The sequence below is a fragment of the Bos indicus genome, chromosome 13 (assembly GCF_029378745.1).
Source record: "Bos indicus isolate NIAB-ARS_2022 breed Sahiwal x Tharparkar chromosome 13, NIAB-ARS_B.indTharparkar_mat_pri_1.0, whole genome shotgun sequence".
NCBI lineage: Eukaryota > Metazoa > Chordata > Mammalia > Artiodactyla > Bovidae > Bos > Bos indicus.
This window is the reverse complement of record NC_091772.1, coordinates 32,488,924-32,502,623: the sequence shown is the minus strand read 5'-3', so window position 1 is coordinate 32,502,623 and position 13,700 is coordinate 32,488,924. Positions and strand designations below refer to the sequence as shown.

At 40.0% G+C, this 13,700-nt stretch overlaps 1 protein-coding gene across 7 annotated transcripts in view; it reads right to left on the bottom strand.

Moving 5' to 3' along the window:
* The window catches only part of SLC39A12 (solute carrier family 39 member 12), an 84,333-nt gene that overhangs the window by 12,796 nt on the left and 57,837 nt on the right, over window positions 1-13,700 (bottom strand). The window lies entirely within an intron of this gene.

The window sequence follows — 13,700 nt, the reverse complement described above, 5'->3', positions numbered from 1 at the left end:
TCCAGAGAATCTTCCCAACCCAGGGATCAAACTCTGGTCTCCTGTATCGAAGGCAGATTCTTTACCATTTGAGCTACAGGGAAGTCCTGGCTCAGATGGTAAAGCGTCTGTCTACAATGTGGGAGACCTAGGTTCGATCCCTGGGTCGGGAAGATTCCCTGGAGAAGGAAATGGCAACCCACTCCAGTACTCTTGCCTAGAAAATCCCATGGACAGAGGAGCCTGGTGCACGGTCCTTTATCCACAGAGTTGCAAAGAGTTGGACACGTCTGAGCGACTTCACTTTCTTTCTTTTCTTTCTGTGTTTAGATCTCAACATCCTAGAGCATAAATATTATATTATAAATATTTTTGCTTCCTCAAAATTCATATGTTGAAAGCATACCCCTGAATGTGATGACATAAGGAGGGGGGGCCTTTAGGAGGTGATTAGGATTCGATGAGACCATGAGGACAGAGCCCACGGGAATAGAATTAGTACCTATAACACAAATCACTATGTTGGCCCAACAATATCCTGAAATTGGGAGATGTGTTCCCACTGACACAAGTACTATTTTGAATTTTTGTTGATGTTGTTCAGCTGCCAACTCATGTCCGACTCTTTGCAACCCCATGGACTATAGTACATCAGACTCTTCTGTCCTCCACTAGCTCCCGGAGTTTGCTCAAATTCATGTCCATTGAGTTGGTGATGCTAACTAACTATCTCATCCTCTGCCACTACCTTCTCCTTTTACCTTCCATCTTCCCCAGCATCAGTGTCTTTTCCAACCAGTTAGTGCTTCACATAAGGTGGTCAAAGTACTGGATTTTCAGCTTTAGCAACAGTCCTTCCAATGAATATTCAGGGTTGATTTCCTTTAAGACTGGTTTCCTTTAAGATTGGTTTGATCTCCTTGAAATCTAAGGGACTCTCAAGATTCTTCTCCATCACCACAATTTGAAAGCATCAATTCTTCGGTGCTCTTCATTATGGTTTAACTCTCATATCCACACCTGACTACTGGAAAAATTATAGCTTTGACCATACGGACCTTTGTCAGCAAAGTGATGTCTCTGCTTTTTAATACACTGTCTAGTTTTGTCACAGATATCCTTTCAGTTCAGTTCAGTCACTCAGTCATGTCCAACTCTTTGTGACCCCATGGACTGCAGCACAGGAGGCCTCCCTGTCCATCGCCAACTCACAGAGCTTACTCAAACTCATGTCCATTGCGTCAGTGATGCCATCCAACCATCTCATCCTCTGTCATCCCCTTCTCCTCCTGCCTTTAATCATTTCCAGCATCAGGGTCTTTTCCAATGAGTCAGTTCTTTGCATCAGGTGGCCAAAGTATTGGAGTTTCAGCTTTAGCATCAGACCTTCCAATGAATAGTCAGGACTGATTCCTTTAGGATGGACTGGTTTGATCTCCTTGCAGCCCAAGGGACCCCCAAGAATCTTCTCCAACACCACAGTTAAAAGCATGGAGCTTTGGTGCTCAGCTTTCTTTATTGTCTAACTCTCACATCCATACATGACTACTGGAAAAACCATAGCTTTGACTAGAAGGACCTTTGTTGGCAAAGTAATGTCTATGCTTTTTAATATGCTTTCTAGGTTGATCATAACTTTTCTTCCATGGAGGAAGCATCTTTTAATTTCATGGCTGCAGTCACCATCTGCAGCCATCAGCTTTCAGCTTTCCTTTAGGTTTTTTTAAATTAATAGCTATGTTTGTAAAACAACTGAATACAGTAGTTTTAATTTTCCTTATCAAGCAAGAAAGCAAGAGCCACAGTTCTCAGTGTGTCTGAGATCACCAAACAGGAAGCTTAAAAGGTTATTTTGAAAAATTCAGCATTAGATATTTTATTTGTTAAATATTCAAATACAATATTATAGGTTTCTACCTTCTCAATGGTATCCCAAGGGAATTCAAGAAGCCATTTGCTATAGAAGATAAGTGAAAATTTCTCTTTTGAAAACTGAGTTATAAGACAAATATCCTATCACTGTCAGACATAATTCAGAGACACAAAGATGTTACCTGCTTTTAACTTGCATTAAAAAATTCACTTATCCATTTTTTTGTTGTTAGGGAAAGTGGTTGAGTTAGATAAACTCTGAATTATACAGCTCAGTAAAGACAGTCATCAGCCAGCTGTAGCATTTTCTTAAAAAAATGGGTTTCTTTAGAAGATACATATGTTTGTGTGTGCACACATGGTTTGAGAAACTATCAAGAAGAAAAGAAACATGCAGAGCAAAAAATACAAACATTCCTGGTGGTCACTTTTTAAAAATTATAAAGCTCAGCATTCATCAAAGTTTAGTCTATTAATAATTTCCTCAGTAGAAAATATCTAAGGGTAGAGTTTGACTGATTTTTACAGAAAGAGAATGTAAATCTTTCAAAACTGTTGGTAAGAATGATTCATACTTCTTGCTTTGTGAAGAAATCATTGTGAATGTTAAATTATATTCATTGTGCTGCCTAAAAAGGCTTTTCAATGCTTGTCATGGATTTAAAGGATGGCAGTTACACTCATTGATTTCAAGTACAGTATTTGTTGAAAGCAAATGTGCATATCAAGATAATTCTATGTCTTTTCAAACAAAATATCTGTTTTTTATGGATGGATATTATTTAAAGGGCATTACATCTGGCTATTGCAAACTTCAAAGTGAGAATAACTTACTAGTTTTCTGGATAAAGGACTCATCTACTAGTGCCAACTTGGTGGTGATGGATTACTGATTGAATTGCACTGGATTTATTTAAATTCCCCTGACAAAGGAAGACTCAATTAAATGCAATAAATTGGAAGATAAAGAATGGGGAGCAGGGAATAGGATCAACAACCCCAAAGCGTAGGAAGAGCTTAATATTACTGTTGTTTTTTTAGTCTCTAAGTCATGTCTAGCTCTTTATAGACCCCATGGACTGTAGCCCACCAGGCTGCTCTGTCCATGGCATTTTCTAGGCAAGAATACTGGAGTGGGTTGCCATTTCCTTCTCCAGGGGATCTTCCTGACTCAGGGATCAATGCAGATCAATGCAATGCAGATAGCTTCTTTACCGATGAGCCACAGGTCACCTGATTTTTAAAAAGATGCAAAACCTAGGTAGGATGGTAGCTGTTTTGTCAGCCAATTTATGTTCTTTTTACTCAATTCACTCTCTCAAAGCTGTTATTATTCACTGAACTAAAATAACTGTAGAGAAGCCAGTGAATGTTCTTCCTCTGGATTACTAATAATCCTATTCTTTGAGTGGGTGTCATAGGTAGAGCTTATTTTTCTGTGTTTGGATACATTTTCAAAACAGAGGCTCTTAAGTTCAAGTTCAAAATAGTCTTTACCATGCTTTGCAAACAAAGAAAATTATTTGGTAATTGGAAAATGCTCCAGGCAAAAGGATGGCTGGGATATTACTTGGAGGATGTTAATTCCCAGAAGAGGGTAGATAAGCCAATTGCTCTAAGTGATTCCTCTACAATCTTGCTGTTTCCTCTCCCATTATTATGTAAGTAAAAAAGAAGTTTTAAAAAAAGATAAGAAAGAAAAAAAAAAAAACCCAAAAAACAAAAAAAACAGCTGTGGAGTGGAAGAGGAAGCAACTCAGAGATATACGTAGTAAGAAAGACTGGTGGAGGGAGAGGACTGGAAATAAGGTTTATTCTCAATTAACTCAACATGATGGGGACCTGTCTGGTGATCCAGTGGTTAAGAATCCACTTTGCAATGCAGGGGATGTGGGTGTGATCCTTGGATGAGGAACTAAGCTCCCATAAACCTTGGAGCAACTAAGCCCAAGCACCACAACTAGACAACCCATATGTCACACACAGCCAGAGAGCACACATGACTCAGTGAAGACCCCAGGTACTGCAACTAAGAGCCATCACAGCTAAATAAAATAAATAAAAAGTCACCTTGATATACAGGGAGAGGGCACAGGAGTTTTGTTTTCTTTCATTTTAGCATGAATTTGGTAGGCACATCCTTCTCCTGAACCTCCTTCTCTGAGTTACATCTCCTCCACTATCAGCTTGGATGCTATTAACATATTGGATCCTGGGCAGCTGTCCAGTTATCTCCATTCTAGGGACATCTCCATCGTGATAGCCCCTTGAGATTTCTATGAGCTTATTGCTATGGAAACAGTTTTACAGGATTTAAAACCTTAGGAAATGCCTAAAGGTCTGCAACTTGTTTCAGATCCAAAATAAATCTCTCCCTGGCATAACCTACTTAATGCTCTTCAAAATGAATTAACTCATTCTTTAAATAAAAATCATATTGTTGAAAAATAAATTCTCTCTTATTCAAATCTGAAAAAAAATACTTTTGGGGCTTGTCTTTTCCTTCTGTTTGAGAGATTTTTTAATTTTAGAGAGGGTAGCTATGAGAAGTTTTCCTGAATTTTTAGTTCTGGGAATTTTCATGGAAGGAATTTTCAGTTCTCATACAGAATGAGAAGCTCCTACACAGCTGCCTCTTGTTCCCAAGAGCATCTAAACCAAGGTTAGCAGCACAGGGATATATTAGCTTCCTACTTCTACTGTCAACAGATTACCACTAACCTGTTGGTTTAAAACACAAATTTAAAACACAAATTTATCTTACAGTTCTGTAACAGCAGAAATAGAGACACAGATATAGAGAACAAATTTATGGATACCAAGGGGGAAAGGGGGTCAAGGCGAATTCAGAGATCGGGATTGACAATTACACACTATTGATACTATGTATAAAACAGGGCTTCCCAGGCGCTCAGTGGTAAAGAATCTGCCTGCCAATGCAGAAGACACAGGAGACTCGGGTTCAATCTCTGGGTTGGACACAACAGAGCACATAAAATAGATAATATATAAGAACCTACTATATAGCTCAGGGAACTCTACTCAATGCTCTCTGGTGACCTGAATGGGAAGAAAATCCATGAAAGAGGGAATATATGTATATGTGTAGCTGATTCACTTTGCTGTACACAGAAACTAACACGACCTTGTAAAGCAACTATACGCCAGAAAAATCAATGTGTTTGGAACCAAGCAGATCACTGTGGTCTCCACTCCCTCCTCCCCCAAGTAAAAAGGCTCCTCCATGTTTCTCGTCTCTTGTTTGTAGAAAAGCTGATGTCTCCCAGCCCTTCCTGGGTCCCAAAAGAGCAGGTTCAAGCAATTAAGGATTAGGACAACGAAGTCACAGATTCAGTGTCTAATATACATTTCTGAGTTGTTTTACAGGTATTATAACTGCCACCAGAGGGGAAACGCCAACTGCATGATGACCAGACTGCAGCTGTGATATAAGCTGCTCCATCTTGAGCACAAATGAGTCTATGGTTAGCAGTATTCCAAGAACTGGCCTTAAGAGAATGGGATTAACACTACTGCTCATAACAATCTGTATTTTTGTGGGCATCAAAATAATTGCAGCTTGTTCTGCTCATATATGTAAATGGGCAGCTAAAACTGTCAGCAAAGAGGTGCTTCAAACCCATGCCAACATCTTTCACATTAAGTCCTTGATGCCCTTACTCAGCATAAAACAGTTATAGGAGATGGCCCTTCATCCCTAATCCCATCTAAATGGAATGATATCTGACAGGGGAGACTTGTAAACAGTTCTTTGTGGAAATCACCCACAGCAGGAAACCTTCTTTCCCATCAAAACTATATTGTAAAACTATATTAGCAAAACTATATTGTAACTAACTTTTCAATCACGTGCCCCTGTGTTCTACTCATTTCCAGCTCAAGCACCCCTATCAGATCTTATGATCACACAATACCTTGCCTAACTCCTTGGTGCTTTCTGTAGATGAAAGAAATAGAAAAGAAGAATAAGTAATGAACAGATGACCAGATCTCTTCCCTTGTTCCCACTTCAGTAATCTCATGAACAAACTGTGTGAACACAATAGCATCTAAAGAAAGATCACCAGAAGCCGACAAGCCTGTATGCAGTGAGGGATGGTGATGACTCTGACCCCCTCAACTCAGTGATTAACTGTGTTGACTTCCTTTTTCCTTTAAAAACTTTCATGGCTAAGCAGAATCTTTGCAGATGGTGTTTGGGGATACTGAGTCCACCATCTCCATAGATTACCAGCATTCTGATTAAAAGAAATTTTCCTTTCTACCAACAACTGTCTCTCAGGTATTGATTTTTGAGCAGCCAGACCTGAGGTTCAGTAACTTGTTGCTTAACTATTTTGGATTCTTCAGAGGAGAATCTGTCTCCTTGGCTTTTCCAGTTTCTAGAGGCTGCCTACATTCCTTGGCTCCTGGTCCCCTTCCTCCAGCCTCAAATTTAGCAACCTCATATCTCTCTGAATCTTTTTTCATCACATCTCTTTGACCACAACTGGGGAAGGCTTTCCACCTTTAAGAACTGGTGGTTAGATTTGGACCACCCAGATAATCCAGGGTAATTAAGACAAAATGTTATGTATGTTTTTTTTAAACTGTAAACCTTATTTTTTAAAAGCAAGATAGTTAACCCATGTCTAACACTGAAATATTTAGGAAATCAATCCTGAATACTTATTGAAAGGACTGAAGATGAAGTTGAAGCTCCAATATTTTGGCCACCTGATGAGAAGAGCTGATTCATTAGAAAAGACCTTGATGCTGGGAAAGATTGAAGGCAGGAGGAGACGAGGACAACAGAGGATGGAATGGTTGGATGGCCTCACCGACTCAATGGACATGAGTTTGAGCAAGCTCCCAGAGATGGTGAAAGACAGGGAAGCCTGGTGTGCTGCAGTTTATGGGGTCACAGAGAGTCGGACATGACTGAGCGACTAAACAACAACAACCCTGGCTAATTTGAATTAGTCTAACAACCTCAGATAGCACAGATGATACCACTCTAATGGCGGAAAATGAAGAGGAACTCAAGAACTTCTTGATGAAGGAGAAAGAAGACCGTGAAAAAGCTGACTTGAAACTTAAACATTCAGAAAATTAAGATCATGGCATTTGGTCCCATCATTTCATGGCAAATGGGAGGGGGAAAGGTGGAAACAGTGACGAATTTTATTTTCTTGGGTACCAAAATCACTGAGGACAGTAACTAAAACCATGAAATTAGAAAGTGCTTGGTCCTTAGAAGGAAAGCTAAGACAAACCTAGGCAGCATATTAAAAAGCAGAGACATCACTTAGCCAACAAAGGTCTGTGTAGTCAAAGCTATGGTATTTTTAGTAGTCATGAATGGATGTGAGAGTTGGACCATAAAGAAGGCTAAGTGCTGAAGAATTGATGCTTTCAAGTTGTGGTGCTGAAGAAGACTCTTAAGAGTCCCTTGGACTACAAGGAGATCAAACAAGTCAATCCTATAGGAAATAAACCCTGAATATTTGTTGGAAGGACTAATGCTTAAGCTCTAATACTTTGGCCACCTGTTGCAAAGAGACAACTCATTGGAAAAGACTCTGATGTTGGGAAAGATTGAAAGCAGAAGGAGAAGGGGATGAGATGGTTATATAGCATCACCAACTCAATGGACATGAACTTGAGCAAATTCTGGGATATGGTGGAGGACAGAGGAGTCTGGCATGCTGCAGTCCCTGGGGTCACTAAGAGTTGGATATGACTTAGTGATTGAACAACAACAACAAAAGATTTGGCTATGAATTAATAATTACAATTGTCAGGAATTTTATTTTTAAATTTTAAGAAGCTAAAATTTTCTGAAAATTACATATTTTTGGTGTAGTATCTACACATTATAAGCCAAATAACATCAAGTCTGTTTTGAATCCTTGTACATATTTTTATGTAGTTATAACTATTGTATCATTTTCATCATCATTGTTATTAATGTGCAAAATGGAAATGAGCACTTGTGCACCATCTTTATGAGAAACTCTGGGCAATCTCCCCATCTCCAGGTTCTAAACCTTAATCACATCTGCATAGTCTCTTTTGACATGTGAGATAACATATTCACAAGCTTCCAAGATTAGGACATGTGTATCTTTGGGCAGCCATTATAATTATAAAGAACAAATCTCAGGAAACCTTTGTAGCAAAGATGGGAGTACGAAAAAGACAGCAAATCAACAGATCTGGTTATAAATAAGATTTATAGAAATTAGATAAACGAGATACATGGATGCTAACACATTAATCACAGACATTGCTGATTATATCAGACATTTCTCTGTTACGTCACTTCAAATACTCTATCAAAGCCCCACCCCTTACTTTCCATATTCTATGCAAATAGTAAGCAGGAAAGCAGGTGTGACTGTATTGGCATCAGGCAAAGGAGACTACAAGACAAGGAATTTACTAAACATAAAGAGGAATCATGGAGAAGGCAAAGGCACCCCACTCCAGTACTCTTGCCTGGAAAATCCCATGGATGGAGGAGCCTGGTAGGCTGCAGTCCATGGGGTCGCTAAGAGTCGGACACGACTGAGCAACTTCACTTTCACTTTTCACTTTCATGCATTGGAGAAGGAAATGGCAACCCACTCCAGTGTTCTTGCCTGGAGAATCCCAGGGACGGGGGAGCCTGGTGGGCTGCCGTCTATGGGGTCGCACAGAGTCAAACACGACTGAAGTGACTTAGCAGCAGCAGCAACAAAGAGGAATCATTCATCATGATAAAATTATCAGTTCAATCATGAAGACATAACAGCCCTATATATGGATGCGTCTAGTAACAGAGCTTCAAGTACATGAAACACAATTGACAGAACTAAGAAATAAGTAAACCCATAAATATTGGCCTGTATTCTAACTCCTTGCATAAAACAGAACTAGTGGAGAAAAAATTAATACAGAATTTGAAAATATGAATAATATCAACCAGCCTGACTTAACTGGCATTCACAGAAACCCACACCCAATAGCTGCTGCACTCATGTACTTTTTAAGTGCATATGAGACCATTTACCAGGTTAGACCATACTCTGGGCCATAAAGCAAGTCTCAAAACATTTCAAAGGGCAAAATAATACAAAGTATATCTTCTGACTAACCAAGTATTAAAATAAATTTAACTATAAGACATGTTTTTAAATTACAAATATTGAGAAATGAGACAACATACTTCCATATAACACATGGGTCAAATAAGAAAAATTATGAGATGTTTAGAATGTTTAAAAACACTTCAAAATGATCTGCACTGGAAACAGAACATATGAAAATACACAAGAGAGGACTTCCCCCGTGGTACAGTGGCTAAGACTCCATGTTCCCAATGGAGTTGATCCCTAGTCAGGGAACTAGAACCACAGGCTGCAACTGAAGATCCCACATGCCACAACTAAGACCTGGTGAAGTCAAATAAATAAATATTTGAAATGAAATAAAGTACATGAGATTCAGCAAAGCAGTGCTGAGAGGGAAATTTACAGCTTTCAATGCTTACACTAGAAAAGAAGAAAAGATTTAAAATCAATGATACATCACTCCACCTCGTAAAGCCAGAAATTGATCAGAAAATTAAATGCAAAGTGAGGAGAAGGGAGAAATAAGAGCAGAAACAATAGGGAAAATCATGAACAATGGTATACAATCACTGCCAGCTTTTCTGTTTGTAGAATTTGTGCTTCCTGTTCCTGAAAACTCTAGCACCATCAGATAACAGAGATCCTTATTCTTGAGGAGAATACACCAGGGAACACTTCCACTGAACTTGAAGTTACGACTACCATGTGGTCACTTGAGCACCTCATGCTGACTGATCAACTAATAGAGAAAAAGTTACTGTGCTGGTGGGAGCAATTGTCAATGGTCACCACGTGGAGTCAGGGTGACCGCTACACAATGGAGGCAGCAAGGACTGTATCTAGAGACCTGAGAATTTCTTGGAGCCTCTCTTGGTGCTTCCATACCTAGTGACAATGGTGAAGAGGCAACCACAGGAACTATGGCCTGACAGAAACAAAGCAGATCCCTATACGGAAGCCCTGGGTGTCCCTACCAGGAAAGAAATCCAAATCAGCGGAAGAGCTGCCTGAAGGTGGGGAGAATCAAGATCGGGTGCTGGAAGAACAGAGACCATGAACATCAAATATTGCCTCAGGACTTCCCTGGTGGTCCAGTGGTTGACACTCCATGCTTTCAATGCAGGGGACGTGGGTTCAACCCCTGATTAGGGAAGTAGGATCCCACACGTAGCATGTTGTCATTTAGTTGCTAAATCGTGTCTGACTCTTTATGATCCCATGGACTGTAGCCCAACAGGCTCCTCTGTCCATGGGATTTCCTAGGCAAGAATACTGGAGTGGGTTGCTATTTCCTTCTCCAGGGGATCTTCCTGACCCTGGGATAGAACCCTTGACTCCTGCATTGGCAGGCAGATTCTTTACCTCAACACTGAGCCAATAAGGAAGCCCCCACATGCCATGTGGCATAGCCTAAAAATAAAATAAATAAATGAAATGATTTTTTAAAAAGTTAAAAAAAAAACACAAAACTTCCTCAAGACCATTAGGGTTTAGAGATTGCTTCCACTGACTATCTTGGGTTAACTCTTTATGGAGTTTTTGACTGGCTACCACCATGCAGGGGCTTTGGTGTAGGTGTAACTTTAAAGTCAAGGAGACCAAAACATATTTGGGGGGCAGAGAGGGTCAACTGCTAATGGCCAGCACATGTGTGCTATTTTATATTCTTTCAGCCCATCTCTCACCCCAGCTACTGCTGCAGAGACCAGTTCCAAGAGGGCATTAACTATCCTGCACCGAGCCTTGCTTCAGGTCCATGCTACATTCTTCCTTCTGTTGCCATCCATGTGATGGCATGGAACTGCCAGTAAACGCCCTTGGCACTCAGGCATCCATAACCTGAAGTGTGTGTGGAGGGGTTACTTACGGGACAGATAAACCACAGGGACAGAAGCACCCTCAGAAGGTCTTGTGCAGAGGGTGCCATGTGGCAGCGTTGAACTTAATAAAAACCTATTGTCTTACCGACTTTTTATCCTTCTCTGTTTCACTCCACCTGTCCTTCCCTCCTGCTTCCTGAGATCACCTCCCTAGTGAATTGAGGCCTTCACAGAGGCCTTTGTCTTAGACTCTGCTTGGGGAAACCCACATGGATCTTTCTAACAGAGAATGAATTTCCTCTGGCCACCCAGAGCTGCATTCATTCTTAATTTCCTTTAGAAACCATTCAGTGTCACTGGAAGTTGGTGTGCTTGGATAAAGCAATACCACTTTGGAGAATTTTAGGCTGGCTGACTGCCCTGGTGAAGACTTTCTGCTTTGTTGGCATCACTGCCAACAAATGGCCCAATTTTTTGAGTTCTTTTCTTTTTAGGAGTTTGAAATAACACAGCTGATTACTTTGAAACAAATAAGCAAGGCAAAAATATAGCTAATCTTTTCACATTAACCCTGCTCAGAAGGTGCCTGGTACATTTCCAAGGTTTGGTAAATAGCCAGGGTATGAAAGTATTCCTCCTTACCCTTTAGTTACTGTCATTTATTTTCTTTGCTGTTGTACAGTCTTGAAACCTTGTTTTCTTCCCTTGAAATGACAAGATTATTTTCTTTGGCACAGCCCCAGAGTACGACAACGGTTAAACTTGCCGCTATGTGAAAGGGCTGTATTTGTTTAGAAGTTACTCAAAAGGCCGTGAGAGCAGGCGACCTGGATTATAGCAAGTAGCCCCAGGAAACTCAGAGTATTTTCTTTCCTGTCTTTTTGCCAGGATGCTAGTTTTTCTTTGGCCAATAGTAATTTGCAATAAGGTCAGGATTTCTTCTAGTTGGAATTTCATAGGATGTCAACCACACTGTTTTCTTACAAGCAATTCTTTATCCTTACAAGACTGGGAGGAAAAACTTTGAGGGGAAAAGGATGTATTTAGCTTCGGGCTCAAATGGTTCCTGATAATCTTCTCAGGTCAATTTTGGGAGACAAAGAGAAAAGACTGATTTCATACATACACATCCATCATACTTGAAGAGAGATTCAGACCATATTAAGATAAAAAATCAACTTTAAGTAATATAGAAATTGCCCCTTGATGAACTCAAAAAGAGGAAAGGAATTAGAAATACAAAGCTGAAAATCAGGAGGCTTGAGAATGAACTTAAAGATGGATCTGCAGACATTTTAAACAGAAAGCAAGTCACAACATTCAGTGATTAGTGGCCATGTGTTTTCTAAGTCACACAAGGCTAGACATCCAGATTCCTTGAACTGGGAGAATGGTACAATTTGATAACATTGATTGCAGGTTGGGGATTGGGGTTCAGAAAAGATGGATAGAATCCGCTATAGTACTTACGACTATCTTCACTATATGAGTAGGAAATTTCCTGAGTATCACAGATAATATGTAGGAACATTCCCAAACATGGAAGTACATTTTGGTGTTTACCTTACTTTTTGAATCTCATAAAAATTAAGAAAAAATATCAAAGAGTCAGAAGCATTTAAGTGGTTTGTTTGTTTGTTTGTGAGAAATGGTATGTTTCCTGCCATATCAGTAAACAAAGGATGTCACACCTTCATCAGTGATTGCCGCCCTCCAATGTGAGCTGGTGAGCCCTGAGAGAACTCAGGAAGGAAAGAATATCTGCATCTAGCAGCCGTCAGACTGCAGCCACTCCCTACAGTGAGCCCTGAGGGAACTCAGGGTGTGAAAGCACAGGATACTGGCTCCCGATAGCTGAGGTGCTTATCAAAGGAATGATTTCATTGAGCCCAGATTCTTTCATCTTCCCATGCACAGAAAAATGCTGAATTCTTTTTGAAAGGGTAAAATATCATGTATGAAACGAGATGCCAGTCCAGGTTTGATACACGATACTGGATGCTTGGGGCTAGTGCACTGGGACGACCCAGAGGGATGGTATGGGGAGAGAGGAGGGAGGAGGGTTCAGGATGGGGAACACATGTATACCTGTGGCAGATTCATTTTGATATTTGGCAAAACTAATACAATTATGTAAAGTTTAAAAATAAAATAAAATTAAAAAAAAAAAAGAAAGGAGGAATACTTCCATATCCTTAACTTGAGATATCTGGTTTCAATTTACAAAAATCTTTGGATGTTCAGACTACCTGCCCTTTGTTGCAAAACTTCTTTATAAGCTGACCCCTCCCTTCACCTCCTTGGAGCAGCTCTCTTAGGCTTACTTGAGATGCTGTCTCCCAGGCTTGAAGTCCTAAAAATTCCCACCGATGAAAACGTAACTTTCAGCTTTCAGGTTGTGAATATTTTTTAAGTCCACATTTATTTTGGCCATGCCATGCTGCATGCAGAATGCAGGATCTTAGTTCTCCAACCAGAGGTCAAACCCAACCCTCTCCACCCCTGCCCTGCAGGGAAGCATGAAGTCCTACCACTGGACCACCAGGGAAGTCCCTACAGTGGGGTTGAAGATGATAGTTTACCTTGATGAGTCCCCTTCTTGAATTCTGCTTATAGAATGCACTGTTCTGGTCATATCAGTCCAGTTTCTGCCCTCCAGACTTTTTTTCCTTATGAAATATTCTGTTTACTTACTTCCAGGACAATTGTTGGATTCACTAGTCAATCCCAATGGTCCTATTCTAAACATGACCTTCAAGATTGTTTATTTTACTTTTCAGCTCCAGGATATGTGTAATCACATATTTTATTTCTGATCAGATTGGCTTTCTATTGATTTTAAGCCTTAAATATTTCTTTTGTTAGTTTATGCCATTTTTATTTGCCTTATTCTCACCCATGAGACAGGATAATC